A 19,539-nucleotide genomic window follows, 5' to 3' on the forward strand; every position below is an offset into this window, starting at 1 on the left:
ATCTTGCTAGATTTACTGAGCACCGGACCGTGTGGCGCTGGCGAAACCAAACATATGTACCATTGTATTGTAGCCTCTTTTCTGTTATTGTGATTGTATATCTGTTGTAACCCCCTTTCAGCAATTATATGTTGGTGGGTCAGATCCCAACATCTTAAATACAATTGGTGTCGTGTCTCTTTTCCTGCTAAGGTATTAAGTGTAATTCAGCCACACGTGAAGCTGCATTGTGCTCTCAGCGTGTTGGTGTGTGTGCATGCACTGCTTGTACTTTGTACATCCGTCGCGGCGTGTGTACGCAAAGTGCGAACACGGTACGGCCTTTGTACGCTAACTAAGTAAAAAGTATGTAGGTTAAGGATTGAATACAGCAGCCGCAGCGGCTTGAATTTAAAGTGTATTAAGGTATTGCTTTTAGTTCTGTAAGTAAATCAGCATTTACAAATGTCAAAGTTTGCTGAAATCACATAAACACACAACAATATCATGGAGACACACAATAAAAATATATATATTCACAATTACTGGCTGGTAATACCAGCACTTTTCTCCACTTAGTGGGTTCCTTTTTTGTACATTTATATATTTAGGTGAGTATACCCACAGAAAAGCGGCAGGTATTTAACAACTGACTGGCGCTGGGTCAAATACTTTCTATTTTGTCTACTAACTGTGTATTTTTTGTGTGTACAGATTTGCATTCACTTTGCATATATTTGCAACTTTGCTTTTGCTAACACTTTAGCGTTGAACCTTGAATTAGGCCCTATGTCCTTTTTTGTGCTCTTTTGTGATACTGAGCTTAATTATTGGAAATACGAATGTGGATATGCCTGTTAACCCATGAATACATCAGCACTGAAAAATAAAAACAAACAAACAAATGTGTTTAAAGGAACAGGAATTTTCACCTCTCGTACAAAGATATATATTTTACAGTAAGTAACTCTCATTCATTTTATGGGGGAATTCAATTGTTTGAAAAGTTGGTTGGGTGTCTGTTTTTGCCTGTCTATTAGATTGGAAAAACAGACACCCAACTGACTTTTCAAACAATGTGATTGCGCCATTTGAGAAAATCTTTGTGTATTACCCATCGGAGCTGTCATGAACTATAGTGTGACTTTTCTGCCCCTTCCCTTGCTTAATGCATCCCTGGCCAGACACTATTAAACTTAAAGCAGAGGAAGAGTTAACTGTCAGTGGTGACAGTTGGCAGTTGTGTGGCGGCCATCTTAGGAGGAGAGTGAGAGCTGTGTTGCTGCAAACTGACACCAGCACCTGGGCCCAGACATCAGTGGTTCCCAGCGGAGGCAGAGTGATATTCAGGCCTTTCCCTTACAGAAGCCAGGGGCGGCGATGCAGTCTCTACCCATACTGCTAAAGTGAATGGCAAGGAGAGGTTTGCAAAAATCTCAAAAAAACTTTTTTTCTGTTGTCATTATGGGGTATTACGTGTAGAATTTTGAGGGGAAACTGAATTTACTCCATTTTGGAATAAGGCTGTAACATAACAAAATGTGGAAAATGTGAAGCGCTGTGAATACTTTCCGGATGCACTGTATATATACATAATGTATTATACAGTAGATATATTGGCCCTCATTCCGAGTTGTTCGCTCACTAGCTGCTTTTAGCAGCATTGCACACGCTAAGCCGCCGCCCTCTGGGAGTGTATCTTAGCATAGCAGAATTGCAAACGAAAGATTAGCAGAATTGCGAATAGAAATTTCTTAGCAGTTTCTGAGTAGCTCCAGATTTACTCAGCCATTGCGATCAGTTCAGTTTCGTTCCTGGTTTGACGTCACAAACACACCCAGCGTTCGCCCAGACACTCCCCCGTTTCTTCAGACACTCCCGCGTTTTTCCCAGAAACGCCAGCGTTTTTTCGCACACTCCCAGAAAACGTCCAGTTTCCGCCCAGAAACACCCACTTCCTGTCAATCACACTACGATCACCAGAACGATTAAAAAGCTTTGTTATGCCGTGAGTAAAATACCTAACTTTTGTGTAAAATAACTAAGCGCATGTGCTCTGCGAACCTTGCGCATGCGCAGTAAGCGACTAATCGCAGTATAGCGAAAATCGGCAACAAGCGAACAACTCGGAATGACCCCCATAGTCTCTCTCTCTCTCTCTCTCTCTATATATATATATATATATAGAGTAAAGATACACTCGGCACTCCGCCAAATAAATGTAGACATCTTGCCCGGTGCCTTCCTTCTGAGTTTGATATAAGTATGGTATGTAGGCGGCACTCGTGGACTTAATTCAAATAAGAAACCCGGACACTCCTGGGTTGAATACAACGTTTCAGATTTATTATCCTTCGTCAGGTATATAACAAATGCAAGAAATCAAGCTTACCTTTATGCAGTTAAGAAACACCAAGTGAAAGTGAAAGTAAGTGCAAAAACACTCCCCATGCTGCTGCTGCTGACGTCATCACCAATAGACGGCGCCTGAGCAGTGACTGGGACAAAGTGAAAATGAAAGTGAAAGTAAAAACCGTTACCATGGTTACAATGATCCTTCTGCAGTTAGAAATTAAATGGATACATCTTTTGAATACCGTTTCCCCGCATGGACTGAATGAAATGATTTCCTTTAATTGTTTCTTATAATGGTTATGTTGCTATTTTTTGTAGTATTGCTGTAAGATCATTTGTAGTAATGTCCGTTTGTACAATGTATCATTGTAACCATGGTAACGGTTTTTACTTTCACTTTCATTTTCACTTTGTCCCAGTCACTGCTCAGGCGCCGTCTATTGGTGATGACGTCAGCAGCAGCAGCATGGGGAGTGTTTTTGCACTTACTTTCACTTTCACTTGGTGTTTCTTAACTGCATAAAGGTAAGCTTGATTTCTTGCATTTGTTATATACCTGACGAAGGATAATAAATCCGAAACTTTGTATTCAACCCAGGAGTGTCCGGGTTTCTTATTTGAATTAAGTCCACGAGTGCCGCCTACATACCATACTTATATATATATATATATATATGTATAAATACTATTTATATATCTTTAATGATTTTGTGCCCCTTTCCCACCAATTCCCTGATTATATCTCTTATGATTTTGTGCTCGAAGACCCTCCCACCCCTTCACATATATATTTATTTATTTTGTGCCTGTGTATACCCCTCCCTTATATATTTTGTGCCTCCACTTTATACATTTTATGTTTATTATACACACCTCATGTATATATCATCACCCCACCCCTTTTTTTAATTACCCCCAACTTTATTAATCACTCTTCCACCCCTTATATTATGCCCATCAACACCATCCTCCATCCCTTATATGTCTTATATCCACTATTTATAAACTTAGGTGCATCATCCAAATCCATACCCTTTATATAATTTATGCCTATCCTCCTCAGGGATAGCAGGTTCCTTATTCAGGTGCTGCTTTATGTGTGCTGGGAACAGAATGATGAAGGGGTCCAGGAACAGCCAGAACAGGCGCACTGCTAGCTTCTTAATTTATCACAGTGGGCACCTGTCAATTTGTTTTGAGGCATCTGTTGGTACGATGGGCATAGTGGTTGGTCTGAGGCTTGGGACGCACCACCCTTCTTGCGGCTCTCTCCTCTTTTCCTACAGCCAGCGCGTCCAGTATTAGACAGCTTAGCCTGGCTCCAGGTCATAATAATAGCAGTGGCCATGGCACTGGAAACCACCCAGACCTGAGAAGAAGGGGAAGTAGACATCTGAGACTGCCCAGCACGACTTTTCCCAAGGTCCCGGTGGCTCAGGCCGCCCCTGAGTTAGTGACTGTGAGACTGCAGATACTAAATCCATTGTGACAGTTACAAAGTACACACATTACTGTAGTTTGACAATGGACTTACTATGAATCGGTAAGTGACATGAGAGACCAGGCTGGACACTTTGAGATTATGGGTTACAATTTACTGTAAAAGACGTGCTTTTTAATAATTGTATCAGGTTTCTTCATCGGGTAAAATATTGGATACAATAATAAAGTGTCCCAGTGTCTGTTAAATTGTCCTGCCACTCCACCTCCCCAAGACTTTGTAAAACTGGAGTACTATCTTTCAAATAAGATTCAAGATCAATAAAATAATAATAATAATAATAATAATAATAATTTTATTTATATAGCACTCTTTCTCCAATGGACTCAAGGTGCTTAACAGATACATAGCATAATATAGTACAGAAAAAATGAAGTACAGAACAGCTTTTCATAAAATACAGAAGCATGTAGATACTAAAGGGACATTATGGAAATGCTTGAGTAAACAGGAAAGTCTTGAGTCTATTTTTGAAGGATTCTATAGTTGGGGCCTCTCGCACTGTCTGGGGAAGTGAGTTCCATAGAGTTGGAGCTGCATGACTAAAAGCTCAACCCGCAAAACATATTTTTAAGAAATACATCAAAGTAATCTGTATGAGAAGATAAAGAATCTATTGCAATGTATAGCATCTGGAGTTTATGTAATATGGTATATGCGCCATTTTGGGTGTGCTTTTCTCTGATAATTGATATAGTAATTCTATTTTACTAAGTATGAGTGCTGAGTAATTGGATAGGGTTGCTATACATTCCGGTATTTCCAGGATCTTACCGGAATTATGGTATGTGTCCTGGCATCCCAAAAATCATCTGGGATGCCCAAATGTCCTGGTTTATTGGGGTGGGTGGGCTGGAGAATCAGCTGCTCTCTGGTCCCAGTACCTGCACTGCTACAATATCAGCAGGACGCAGGCATGGAGCAGTCTGGCTCACCAGCAGGGCCGGTGCTAGGGTTTTTGGCGCCCTCCTGCAAACTATAAATTTGTGTCCTCCCATATTTCACAAAGGGTCAGCGAGCGCCTTTGGCGTGTGTCTGAAAAAGAGAGGTGGTCTCACAAGGTAGGGGTGTGGCCACACAATAGTACCCCCATTTTAAATTATGCCAAACCATAGCACAATCTTATTCACATTACACCGCATGTAGTAGTGCTGCTCATTCACATAATGCCCCAGTAGTAGTGCCGCTTATACACATAAAGCTCACAGTAGTGCCACTTATATATACTGTATACTACCCACAGTAGTAGTGCCACTTATACACATAATACCCACAGTAGTAGCACCCGTTATACATAATGCTCATAGTATGCTGTTTATACACAGAATGCCCACATTAGTAGTGCTGCTTATATGTAATACCCCCCAGTAGTAATGGCACTTATACATAATGCCCCCCAGCAGTAGTAGCATCTTTATATGTAATGCCGCCCCACATTAGTGGTAGCATCCTTATACGTAATGCCCCCACAGTAGTGGTAGCATCCTTATATGTAATGCCCCACCCGTAGTAGTAGCGTCCTTATATATAATGGCCCCCTAGTAGTAGTAGGGTCCTTATACGTAATGCCCACTCAGTAGTAGTAGCATCCTTATTCATAATGCACCCATGGTAGTATTAGTGTCCTTATACATAATGCCCCCCCCGTAGTAGCGTCTTTATACGTAATGCCCCCCCAGTAGTGGTAGCGTCCTTATACGTAATGCCCCCCAGTAGCATCCTTATACGTAATGTGCCCCCCAGTAGTAGTAGCATTGTCATACGTAATGCCCCCCCCCCAGTAGTGGTAGTGTTATTATACATAATGCGCCCCCAGTAGTAGTGTGCTTATATGTGATGCCCCCCAGTAGTAGCATCATTATACGCAATGCCCCCCCATTAGTAGTAGCGTCCCTACATATAATGTCCCCCCCAGTAGTAGTAGCGTGCTTACATATAATGTCCACCCAGTAGTAGTGGCATCCTTAAATGTAATTCCCCCAGTGTAGTAGTAGCATCCTTGCATGTAATGCCCCGCCAGTAGTAGTAGTGTCCTTACATGTAATGTCCCCTAGTAGTAGTAGCAGCAGCATCCTAACATGTAATGCCCCCGAGTTTAGTAGTAGCATCCTTACATGTAATGTCCGACCAGTAGTAGTAGTGTCCTTACATGTAATTCCCCTGCAGTAGTAGTAGCGTCCTTACATGTAATGTCCCTCCAGTAATAGTAGCAGCGTCCTTACATGTATTGCCCCCCCGAGTGTAGTAGTAGCGTCCTTACATGTAATGCCCCACCCAGTAGTAGCAGCGTTCTTACATGTAATGTCCCCCGAGTAGTAGTAGCATCCTTATATGTAATGTCCACCCAGTAGTAGTAGCGTTCTTACATGTAATGTCACCCCAGTAGTAGCGTCCTTATATGTAATGCCCCCCAGTAGTGGTAGAGTCCTTATACATAATGCCCCCCCAGCAGAAGAAGTGTCCTTATATGTAATGTTCCCCAGTAGTAGTAGCGTCCTTATACGTAATGCCCCCCCAGTAGTAGTAGCGTTCTTATACGTAATGTCGCCACCAGCAGTAGTAGTAGCAATGTTATACATAATGACCCCCCAGTAGTAGTAGCATCCTTATACATAATGCCCCCCCAAGTAGTAGTAGCATCCTTATACGTAATGTCCCGCAGTAGTAGTAGCATCCTTATACGTAATGCCCCCCCAGTAGTGGTAGCGTTGGTATATGTAATTCCTCACCCAGTAGTAGCGTCCTTATTCATAAAGCCCCCCTTAGTAGTAGCATCGTTATACGCAATGCCCCCTGGTGTAGTAGTAGCGTCCTTACATGTAATGTCCCCCCAGTAGTAGTAGCAGCGTCCTTACATGTAATGTCCCCCCAGTAGTAGTAGCATTCTTACATGTAATGTTCCCCCAGTAGTAGCACCATCCATAATGCACACACACAGACACACCTCACACACACACACACACACACACACACACACACACACACACACACACACACACACACACCATACACATACACCCCCACCATACAAACACACACACACATACACCCACACACACACACACACCCGCCATACACACATATACACACCCCCACCATACACACACATTTCTCTCTCACCCTCCACTTACCTAAGTCTGGCTGGCCGCCACTGTAATTATTCTCCCTCTGTACAGCAGCCTGGTCCATGTAGGTCTGCCCCTCCATCCCGTGTAGCTCTGCCCCCTCCATCCTCTGTAGCTCCACTCCCTCTTCGGATCCGTACACAGCTGCTGTCACACAGGTGAGGGGAGTAGGCTTTTCATGCTGCTGTGCCACTGCCTGTCATACAGTAACAGGTACAGCAGCCGGCAGCAGCAGGTGGGACAGGACGGCACAGCAGCAGGGATGCAGAGTAGGGAGAGTGCCTCTCCAGCCTAGTGCCTCCCTGCTTTGCATCCCCTCGCTGAGCGGATAGTGCCTGGCATGCTCACCGGGCACAATAATACTTATTTTTACCTGCTGATATCACACGACCAGCTGCAGAGAGATGGAGGGAACTGAAGTGGCTGCTGCTAAGACACAGGTGCAGATGACTGCTGCAAAGGCACAGGGGGTTCAGAGGAAGCTGAAAAGATGCAGAGACACCAGCCAGAAGGCTGAGGCTGCTGCAGACACATGGAGGGAAGCAGAGGCTGCTGCAGAGGCACAGGAATGGAGGGAAGAGACTGCTGCAGAGGTACAGAAAGGTAAGGGCTGCTGAAGAGACATGGAGAGGATTGAGGCTGCAGCAGACAGTGCAGAGACGTGGGAGATGAGGCTGCTGCTTAAGCTACTGTAGAGGCACAGGCTGTAAGCTGAGGATGTAGGAAAGACCCAAGGGGGTGAGGGTGAGCTGAGGCTATATAGAGAAATGGGGGCTGAGGCTATGGAGAGACATGAAGGGAAGATGAGCCTATGTAGATATAGGGCCTAATTCAGACCTGGATGCAACAGTATGCACTTGCAAGCTCATCTGCAAACATACACATCAATCTATCTCCAAATCATGTTACATGCATCTAAAATACATCCAAAATTCACCGTAATCACAAAAAACACTACAAACACTCAAATCCATGCACTCATTTGCTACACTGATTATTGCAATAGTCTCCTTACTGGTCTTCCCAAGAAAAGCATCTCACCACTCCAATCCATTATAAATGAAACCGCATGGCTAATTTCCCGACCAAGACGTTCATTGTCTATGGATCCACTCTGTCAGTCCCTCCACTGTTTTTCCATATTCTACTGTATTCAGTTTAAAATACTTCTACTTGCATATAAAGCTATTTTATAAAATACATATATCATATATCAACATATATCTCTTCGCTTATCTCAACAACACACCCAACTCTACCTCTCTGTTCTTCACAAGATCTGCATCTGTCATCTGCACAGATCATTTGTTCCCATTCACAATTGCAGGGCTTTCTTTGTCCACCACCCACCATAGGAAATGCCCTCCCACACATGATAAGACTCTTCTCTAGCCTCCAAATTTTCAAGAGTTCCCTGAAAAGTCAGCTCTTCAGTCAATGCTATCAAATTCCTGAACTGCCCACATGACCTTCAGAAGCATTCATATCTTAATTACATTACATCAGGACTTTCTTTGCAATGTGATGGGGCCCACTATGATAGTGTTATAGATACTGCCTATCATTGGGTATCCTTCCAAATTCACTATAGATTGTAAGCTTACAAGCAGAGCTTTCCTACCTTTATGTCTGTTATTACCCAGTTTGTGTTCTCACTGTTGTTTCCAATTGTAAAGTGCAATGGAATATGTTGCACTATATCAGAAACTGTAAAAGGAATTAAAAGTTTACAAAATACACATAATTGTGCTTACTCTCCCCAATAGCTGCTTTCTCTTCCTCCTCTTCAATCCCTGATGGCGGTTGTATGGGGAACAGTTTTGAAAGGGGGATGGAGGTTAGATGGGGGAGGTGCTTTGGAGGGGGGGTGGAGGTTGAGGTGGAGAGTGGGAGGTGCTTTGTAGGGGGGATAGAGGTTGAGGGGGAGGGGGATGCTAGAGGCAAGGGTTCTTGCTGTCTTGCATTTTGACGGCATTGTGTTCTGCCTTAAGAGAGCGGAACACAGGTTTAATTATCCAGTAAAATTCATGTGTTACATAAACATGTTTATTATCATTACCTAAGATAAAAAAATTAATTTAAGTATAACTGTACATCAAATTTGTGTTTCTTCATTCTAAATGGTAACATTCAAAATGGATGCCAAACATGCTTGGTGTGGTCAAATTAAAAAATTACTACGAATAAGACTACTATAAAAATAATATTACTAGTAAAAATACTATTAATACTAATACAGGTTGAGTATCCCTTATCCAAAATGCTTGGGACCAGAGCTATTTTGGATATGGGATTTTTCCGTATTTTGGAATAATTGCATACCATAATGAGATATCATGGTGATGGGACCCAAGTCTAAGCACAGAATGCATTTATGTTACATATACACCTTGTACACATAGCCTGAAGGTCATTTTAGCCAATATTTTTATAACTTTGTACATTAAACAAAGTGTGTCTACATTCACATAATTCATTTATGTTTCATATACACCTTATACACACAGCCTGAAGGTCATTTAATACAATATTTGTAATAACTTTGTGTATTAAACAAAGTTTGTGTACATTGAGCCATCAAAAAACAAAGGTTTCACTATCTCACTCTCACTCAAAAAAGTCCGTATTTCGGAATATTCCGTATTTCGGAATATTTGGATATGGGATACTCAACCTGTATTAATAATAATAGCAAGAATAATGCAAATAATATTAAAAAGAATAAATAACAATGAGAGAGAAGATAACTCATGGTATTACAATGTTATTTAGGAGCACACTACTGCCTGCCACTTTATAACTCTTGATAAAATATGCTAAATAAACACAATCATGCTTGAGCACATACACACAGGAATGCTACACTATGCAAAACGTGTGCATATATCTACTTACGGGCGAGGATCCACTCACGTAGTTCTGCAAGTAATTGAAGCTGCCGGCAGTTAAGGTTGGATCACTGCCATTCTTATTGGATGATGATTCCGCCTTGTGCCCGTCTGCAGCCGGATCCTCTGGCGGACTTCCGCATAGGCCGCATGCTTTCTAGCGTTGGGCACATAGGGGCCCGTGCGGCCCATGCTACAGTCCATAACTGAAGTGAGGAGCATCTGCTCCCTCACTGTGAATGCGGCAGCTAGCATGGAGCCAATGGCGTATTAATCTAAATTGCAAATATTTATATTATCTGCCTGCTATTGATTGGTCAGTAACTGGAATGCTGAAAAATTACAATAAACTTTATTGATGCAATTGGGAGTTCACATACTGAAAGAGAATGCAGCTGAGAACGCAAGTGCGAACGTTTGCAAATACAATCCGAAAACTTGCAATAACTCTCTTTCAATTCTCTTTCAACTGTACATTTCAGGTGTTCATTATGGAGTGAAACATATAAAGTATTAGAAAATAATCTACAAATGAAATTTTTTACATGTCACAAGCTTATAACTATTGTGGGTCCACTTCTGACATATGGCATCATCACGGTTTCCATTGTTGAACAAATTAGATGTATGCAGCATGTTGCAGAAGAAATAGCTTATACAAATGGAGATCATTCACAAGATGTAGTCCATATTTCTTGTCTACATCGATGGTGAATTTAGCATCGATGGTGATTTAGCAAGTGACAGAATAGTATGCAATGGATGACCATGGATTGCTCAAACAGACAATGGTCATCTATTTTAGGCTACTAAGTGGGCAATGGTCCACTCTGAGCATGATTTTATGAGTTTTGTGACTGGACCAATAAACTGTGCCCTGCCACCTTGGGTGTCCAAAACTTATTTTTAAAAAAAGCCTAATAATGTGCCAACAATGGGCATAATTCAGAGTTGATCGCAGCAGCAAATTTGTTAGCAGTTGGGCAAAACCATGTGCAGTGCAGGTGTGGTAGATATAACATGTGCATAGAGAGTTAGATTTGGGTGGGTTATTTTGTTTCTGTGCAGGGTAAATACTGGCTGGTTTATTTTTACACTGCAATTTAGATTTCAGTTTGAACACACCCCACCCAAATCTTACTCTCTCTGCACATGTTATATCTGCCCCCCTGCAGTGCACATGGTTTTTCCCAACTGCTAACAAATTTGCTGCTGCGATCAACTCAGAAGTATCCTGTGTAGGAACGACAGTCCTCCTCATCTGATCCCCAATCGCCATCACAGAAAACTTCCAATATCATACCTTTTGACTTTGTAAACATCAGCTTTAATGAACTTGTACCTTTTAAGTACCTTAAGATTCTTTTGAATACAATCCAGTGTTGCCTCCCAGAGTTAATTGCAAACTGTCTTGCCTGGCTCATTGCATGTGTGATGTCAGGGCGAGTCCCAATACTTGCATACATCAATCTACCAACAGCATTTTGATAAAGAATCTCTCTTATTTCCTCTATCTCCTCCTGGCTGATTGGTGACATGGCCTTTATCCTACAGTATTTATGCTTTTGTCAATAGGAGTGCTCAGTGGTTTTGCATCAGACATTCCATACTTGCAACGTATTGCTTCAATATATGTCTGTTGATCAATTGTAACAGTCCCATCTTTCAGGTTTTGTACAATCCTCATGCCTAACACATGATTTGCACAGCCTAAATCCTTTAACTTGAATCTTTGTTTATCATTCAGGAATGCAGAATCAAAGTCTAACTGGTCTAACAATAAATCATGATGTGTAGCAATGATAATAACTGACCTCAAGGTGCTGTACCTTGTGGCAGGCGAAAAGATCTCTCCGTTGTTGATCCAGGATGTTTGTGTGTATCCTTTAGCAACAAGGCGGGCTTTATAATGAGCAATCGTCCCATCCGCATTTAGCTTTTTACAAAAGACCAACTTGTTTTTGATTGTCTTATGGTTACTCGGCCTGTCAACTACAGTCCATGTACTGTTATCATCCAGAGCTGACAGTTCTGAATCTATAGCTGACTTCCATTCTTTCTAGTCCCTACTTGATTTTGCTTCCTGTATATTTTGTGCTTCATAGTAAGCTATATTTGCATATTCCTCACTGTATCTTTTGGATGGAACACCTATATTGGTTGTCATGGAACTTCTGTTTCCTGATTGAGTATCCACATTAATTCTTTCAGGTTCAGACATGCTTTCCGCTGCCTGTAAATCCAGAGATACATATTGTTGTGATTCTTGTTCCACTGTTCCAGTGATTGGTGCTGTCTAATGGAACACCACATCTCTAGACTTTAGAAGATGTTTGTAATGTCCCAAAGCCTGTATCCTTTGCTTTCTTCACAGTATCCCTGCATAATACATTCCACTGACTTTGGATCTAATTTCCATCTTTTCTCCTTAGGTATATGTGCATAAGCTTTACAGACGAAGACACGAAAATGATTGACAGCTGTCTTTTTCTTGAACCACGCCTCCAGTGGCGTTTTACATTTTACAGCTACTGTGGGCGCACAGTTTTTAAGATATACTGCAATAGACACTGCTTCCACCCAAAAGCTTTTCTCCAGGCCTGTGTCACTCAACATAGTCTGTGCTCTCTCAACAATTGTATAATTTGTACGCTCACTCACACTGTTTTGTTCTGGCATGTAAGCAATTGTTAGTTGATGCTTATGCCATATTTTTTCAGGAACTGTGCTAAAACTTTTTTGTCATACTCTCCGCCATTGTTGGATCTCAAGACTTTTCATTTCAGACCCGTTTGAGTCTTCACCAGGTTCTTGTATTCAACAATTTTATTGACAACTTTACTTTTATCTTTCATGAAATACACATGTGTCATCCTTGTGGTATCATCAATAAATGTTATAAAATACCTGTAGCCACACATTAATTCCATCTCCATCATACCACATACTCCAGTATGCACTAGGGCAAGTGGTATTTCCATTTTACTAGTAGACTTAGGAAATGGGGTGCGAGTCTACTTTCCTTTTATACAACTCTCACACACAGGTCTCTCAGTATTACTCACATGATTCCAGTTGCCATTCCATCGAGTAGTTTCTGGATGTTGTCATATCCCAGATGACCTAGGCGCCTGTGCCACAGCTCCATCGACTGGTTTGAATCAGAGGCCGCCATTGCAGAACACGGCTCGGTGTTCAGGACATAGAGTTGGTTGCACCGGATTGCTGAATAAATTCCAGTCTCTTTCTCATTTTGCACCGTACATTTGGCCTTTGCAAACAGGACTCTGTGACCCTTTTTCTCAAGGATGCTTATAGCAATGAGATTGCTTCCCAAACCTGGCATGAACAAGACGTCTTGGATGTCCGTAATAACTGTTTCACCTTTAATTCTTAGACGTACTGTGATTGTCCCAAATTTTGAAGCAGTAAGGACTTTGGGGGTCATTCTGACCTGATCGCACGCTGCCGTTCATCGCAGCGCAGAGATAAGGTCAGAAGTGCGCATGCGCCATTGCCGCAGTGCGCCGGTGCCGCAGTGCGCCGATGCATGCCAGACAGCCGACGACTGTCATAGCCCAGCGATCGCCTTTGCCTGATTGACAGGCAGATGTAGTCGGTGGGCGGGAGGGGGCGGCATGGCAGCATTTGGCTGTTGTTTAGTGGGTGCAGTCCGGCCAACGCAGGCGTGGCTGGACCGTGTGGGTGGCGGGCCACAGCAGCTGCGTGATGTCACACACAGCCGCTGCAACCATCACAACGATGAGTAACTCCCGGCCACCACGCAGGAGCTGTGCAGACTAGGAGTTACTCTTCAAGTACAAAAGCATCGCCGCTGTGCAATGCTTTTGTATTTGTGCGGTGGGGCCGAGCCTGACATGCGGGGTGGACTAGCCCTATGCGGGGCATCTCCCCGCATGTCAGTGTGCCTGATCGTAGCTGTGCTAAATTTAGCACAGCTACGATCAGGCCTGAATCACCCCCTTTGTCTCCAATCCCTTTTACTGTAATGGGTTCACATGCTGTCAGTGAATTTAACCATTCCTGATTACAACTGAAATGCCTATTGGCCCCCGAGTCCATGTACCAGCAATCCTTCTTGTGACTATCTGCTACATTCAATGCTGACTCATTTGGTTTGTCACGCTTCTTCTGCGTACCACTGCAATTTCTCAGTCTGCAATCTGAGACCTTGTGACATATAAAGCACTGGAACTTGAGCTTTTTGGACTTAGTACCTTTTGTGTATAAGGCAGAACTCTCAGCATGTGTCTCGACAGGAATACGTTCTCGGGACTGCAGCAGCTTGGCTCTTACAATTTCTGTTGTCAGCTTGGTATCATTAGACTCCAAAGCTACTACCAGGAAATCGAATTCTGGTATCAGATTCTGTAACATAGCCACTGCCACTTCCTCGTAGTCCATCTGTGCCTCCACAGATGCCAACTGCTGAGCTATTGACAGTATTTTATCAATATAATCATTTATGTCTTTACATGCACTTAACTTTGTCCCATACAGCATACGCCTCAAGTTTATTCTTTTCATCAGACCTTTGTCCTTATACGCCATTTGCAGAGCTGCCCACATGTCTTTGGCTGACACTTTCCCACAGATAATGGAGTAGACGTATTGTTCCATGGCTTAGCCTATTGTCCCGATGGCTCTATCCACTTCAACTGGATTTGGGTCTGCTCCTGGCTCAGTTGTGATTTTCCACAACTTTTCCTGCTTAAGCTGCATCTCCATGGTGAAATTTCCACGTTGTGTAATTCTCTGAGCCTTTTATCTTTGTAAAGTTCACGCTGTTCCCTGTATTGCACATTCTTCTCTATGTTTAAAAAAGTATTCCTTCTTTAATCAGCTGCACTTTTTTTATGTACCTCTGTTTTAGATGCCTTTCTGACTTGGGGTCCTGGCCCCATAACCTGTTGGCATAGTATTGCGGTGTCGGATAGGGATGTTAGTCCACACAACGGCACTTAATCAGGATGATTGGTTTATTCAGATAACAGCTTGTAGTATATAGAAGATGTTCTACAGCAGCAGGAACTCACAGTATACATGTGAAGCAGTACAGCGGTAGGACAGCGACTTCAGTATACACAGGATGCGGCTGTATACACAAAGGGTGCAGCTGTGGGGTAGACAAGGGGGTATATTTACAAAGAATCGTATTTGTGCCAATTTGGTGGGAGATTCATCTTGAATAGTATTGGTCGTGTTTTTTTGCCACTTTTTTTTTTCATGTAATTTACTAAGCTGCCGAGTCCTCTTTCATATGTTCCGATGTCGTATTGTCGGGCAATGTTTTACAGGAGTGATAAGTACAACACTGCCAGACATAACACAATGAAGTCCAGCCGGATCAGTGAGATCCGTGCAGGGCTTCATTGTGTACATTCTACTAAGTGTTAAAATGGTTAAAAACAAAAATGTGTGGGGTCCCCCTTCCTGAGCATAACCAGCCTCGGGCTCTTTGAGCCGGTCCTGGTTGTAAAAATACAGGGGGGAAATTGCGTAGGGTCCCCCCATATTTAAAAAAAACAGCACCGGGCTCTGCGTCTGGTCCTGGTTCAACAGTGACCCCAATTTACTTCGTGGTTAACCGCAGACCGCAAAGTTCCCATCATAGGCTATAATGGAGGACCGCGATCCTCCATTCTAGCCGCTGCACTGAGCCTGATTGACAGGCAAGGAGCACACAGCCAATCAGGAGAGCGCCATGACCCATCAGTAGTCACGGGTGGTCCCGGCAGTCGGGAAAAGGGGTTTCATGTGTAAACATGGAACCCCTCTAGTGCAAGGGTTCGGGTTTTAGAGGTTTGTTGTTTTTTAACCCCCTGGATGCTACATGGAATGAAGAGGACCGAACTTCACTGGATAATAGGTGAGTATTTTGGGCATCTTTTCACAGGTCCACCATGGATTCTACGGGACAAGAGGACCGAGGGGCTCAGTGGGACAATAGGTAAGTATGTGAGTGTGTAAGTGTGCATGTATGTAAAATAAAGCTTTACTGTCACGGTGTGTGTGTTGTGTTTTTTTTTGGGGGGGTTTTGTAGTAGAACTACTGGTACCAGCGGGCCTGTTATTTCCCCGCATGCTGGTACTTGTGGGACCCTACGCAATTTTTTTACAACCAGGACCGGCTCAAAGAGCCCGAGGCTGGTTATGCTTAGGAGGGGGGACCCCATGCAATTTTGTTTTTATTTTTAACACTTTCACACCCCTTCCCACAGATAAGCATGCACGGATCTCACTGATCCATGCATGCCTATCAGAATACGCATCCAAAAAGCAGGTCTATTTGAAAACGACTTTTTTTTACGAATTAGAACATATACCGGCAGTGTTTGGCTATTGCCGGCAGTGATTGTGAATACGAATTCTTAGTAAATTACCCAGTTCAATAAAATAACAGGCATGTTTGGCCGATGGTGTATTCATTCGTATTTGTGAACTCTGCCATTAAAACAAATACGAATGCCCTCATCACTGCCGAGATTTGTGTTTAGTAAATATCCGAGATGACTCTTTGAAAAAAAAAACGAACTCAGCCAAAATCGGGACCTTAGTAAATATGCCCCAAGGTCACACACTGAGGATAGTAGAAGGTGCACGTCAAAGAAGACTTGGCTTCAAATGAAACAGACGCCAAAAACTGGTGAAAAGAAAAGCTATGCACCCGTAAAACAAGAAAAAATATTACTACATTAATTCCCTTTCACATTGTGAATGGACACCACACCACTGCATACAAACACATACTTACCAGCAAATAAATCTTTTGTTAGGGAAAAAATAGGGAGATAAAAACCCAAAACAAACCTATAGGTAAAAGAATATTTTCAATATTAGTCCACATGCATATGGCTGCTAAATCGGAAACAACACACAATAAAAAAAAAGAACACTTACTAATGAAGTGATGAGTAATGAGTATGAAAAAAAGAAAACTTTCTCCTGTCTCCTTTTTCTCAACAAAACCCACAACACACAGATGCAAACCACCTCCTTAAAGAAGCCGCCCAATTAGTTGCTCTAGTTGCAAAATTATGCAAACACCACCTACATGCGAGTAACCCATTATGGGTGCGTTCTGGTAAAAAACTACCTCAGTACCGTCAACAATATGAAATTTACCATGCATCCGATCACCAGACATCTCAGCAGTGACTGCGCGGATACGTGCAGACGCTGAAAGGAGAAGAGTGGTGGAGAGAGAAGCAGCAGATGCACAACACCACAAGCACCTGGGCTTGCAGATGGAGAGGTAGCAGGGCCCAGTATCCAGTCTCAGGAACCCCAATCACAGGCAATGCAGGAGGAGAAAAAAAACAACAACCAACATTCGACAGGAGGGACCTTGACATTCTGGTCCCTCAAGCATTAGATAAAGTGCATCATGGGTCGAAGTGTTGGACTGCATTATTATTATTATTATTATTATTATAAACACTGTTGTTTTTTAGTTTTTTAGAGAGTTTAGAGCCAACTGTTAAAGAATGTAACAGTGACTTTGCAAAACTGTGTAGAAATATGAAATTTGAACATGTCTTGAATACCATAGTAATATGTATCCTCTATATTGTAACTTTTTTTAGATGGGCGGATTTCAAGTGCCAGCTGAAGGGGAAGATGGGTGCACACTGGCGACATGCGAGGGGGACAGGTGGTGGGCGCTTACATCAGACTTTGGAATACACCCCATTGGAGAAGATGGCATTGGGGTGTGTTGCCAAAGAGGAGGTGACAGTCATGTCTGATATGGACACGGACATGCCTGCCATTGAGGCCCTGCAAGCTGACCGAGGTAATTATTAAAGTAATATTAAAATAAAATTTTCTAATCTGCAAAATGCCAATGCTAAGTTTGCTTTGTGTTTGTTTTTCAGATGAGGAGGAACAGCTCACGCAGGCTGGGGAGGGGGACTGAACCACACTCTATGGAGGATGCCCCAAAGTCACCAGCAACCCCCCTTCCCCCCCAAGCAACCAGGAGCTTCTCATAGACATAAGGTGAGAGGACGGAACACTTTCAAGAACAGGTGCTCCTGGAGCTGCATGAGTTGACCTCTACAATCAGTCAAGGCATGCGAGAGATAGCCTTCTTTGGGCCAAAGTCTGAGGCCAACAACCTTGTCTGCAACATCCCCAGCCCTAAAGAAACTAAAAGGTTTGTTGGCGCTGTGCAGGGCGGTGTAGATTGACACCTGTGGATCAGCAGCCACCTGGTGAGGGGGCAGCCAACCTCCTAAAAAAAAAACACTAGTGAATTACCGTATATACTCGAGTATAAGTCGACCCGAATATAAGCCGAGGCACCTAATTTTACCACAAAAACCTGGGAAAACTCATTGACTCGAGTATAAGCCTAGGGTGGGAAATGCAGCTCTAGCCGTACACAGCTCTCATACTGCCAGATATGCCCTCATACTGCCAGATGTGCCCCACAGTGCCAGATATGCCCTCATGCTGCCAGATATGCCCCACAGTGCCAGATATGCCCCACAGTGCCAGATATGCCCTCATGCTGCCAGATATGCCCCACAGTGCCAGATGTGCCCTCATGCTGCCAGATATGCCAGATATGCCCCACAGTGCCAGATGTGCCCTCATGCTGCCAGATATGCCCCACAGTGCCAGATGTGCCCTCATGCTGCCAGATATGTCAGATATGCCCCACAGTGCCAGGTGTGCCATCATGCTGCCAGATATGCCCCACAGTGCCAGATGTGCCCTCATGCTGCCAGATATGTTAGATATGCCCCACAGTGCCAGATGTGCCCTCATGCTGCCAGATATGCCCCACAGTGCCAGGTGTGCCCTCATGCTGCCAGATATGCCCCACAGTGCCAGGAAGGGTACTTACCCTCCATCGTTCCCGCGTTGTCTTCTGAAGGAGGGACACGGAGGGCACCACGCGCGGCTCTCCTGTGTCCCTCCTATGTCTCCGTCTCTGGCGGCGTGTGTGTGTTAAATGAAGTGCCGGTTCGTGATCCAATCAGAGCTCACGAACGGGCAGTTCATTTAACACACACACACGCCGCCGGAGACGGAGACGCAGGAGGGACACAGGAGAGCCACGCACTGTGCCCTCCATGTCCCGCCTTCCACTGACTCGAGTATAAGCCGAGGGGGCTTTTTCAGCACAAATAAATACCAGGTAAGCGCTCAGAACCACAGAGACAACCTTGCCCTGGCTAGGATTGTAACACCTTTGGCCAGGGCACTCGCAGATCAAGCCGGCACCACATGCACTCTCCCACAGTCCCCCTTCAGCCTGCAAAGAGAAGACCGAGATGCTGAGATCTGTAATCTCTTGCCAGATGCCCTCTTAAGTTGCTGTCCCCATATTTGTTTTGCCCATGGTGAGTTTCTACCATTGCTTGAGGGATTTAAATGTCAAGATCCTTACTGCTGAATTGGTACTGTGCTGCCTGAGATTGGGTACTGGGTCCTGTTAACCCTTCCTCTGCATGGCCATTTATTGTTGGGTTCTTGCAGAACTGATACTTCTCCCTGTGCATTTGTGTTTTTTTATTATTTTTTGCAAACTTATTTTTTATGTCTAATATTTTCATTTATATATGTTTTTTGGAATAAAAACAAAAAGTATTTTCAAATTTTTTTGACCTATGTTCCTAACTGTGTAATGTTACATCTTCTGTTACTGTAGCATAAGTGT

The 19,539-nt window shown here is 43.3% G+C and overlaps 1 long non-coding RNA gene across 1 annotated transcript; it reads left to right on the forward strand.

The window, feature by feature from the left end:
* The first annotated feature begins 1,255 nt into the window (after positions 1-1,255).
* Positions 1,256-18,761, forward strand: LOC134935201 (uncharacterized). Its single transcript, XR_010179980.1, has 3 exons — positions 1,256-1,402; positions 17,456-17,664; positions 17,747-18,761. It is a non-coding gene; the product is annotated as an uncharacterized LOC134935201 (long non-coding RNA).
* Positions 18,762-19,539: the final 778 nt, after the last annotated feature.

This window comes from Pseudophryne corroboree, chromosome 6 (assembly GCF_028390025.1).
Source record: "Pseudophryne corroboree isolate aPseCor3 chromosome 6, aPseCor3.hap2, whole genome shotgun sequence".
Classification (NCBI taxonomy): Eukaryota; Metazoa; Chordata; class Amphibia; order Anura; family Myobatrachidae; genus Pseudophryne; species Pseudophryne corroboree.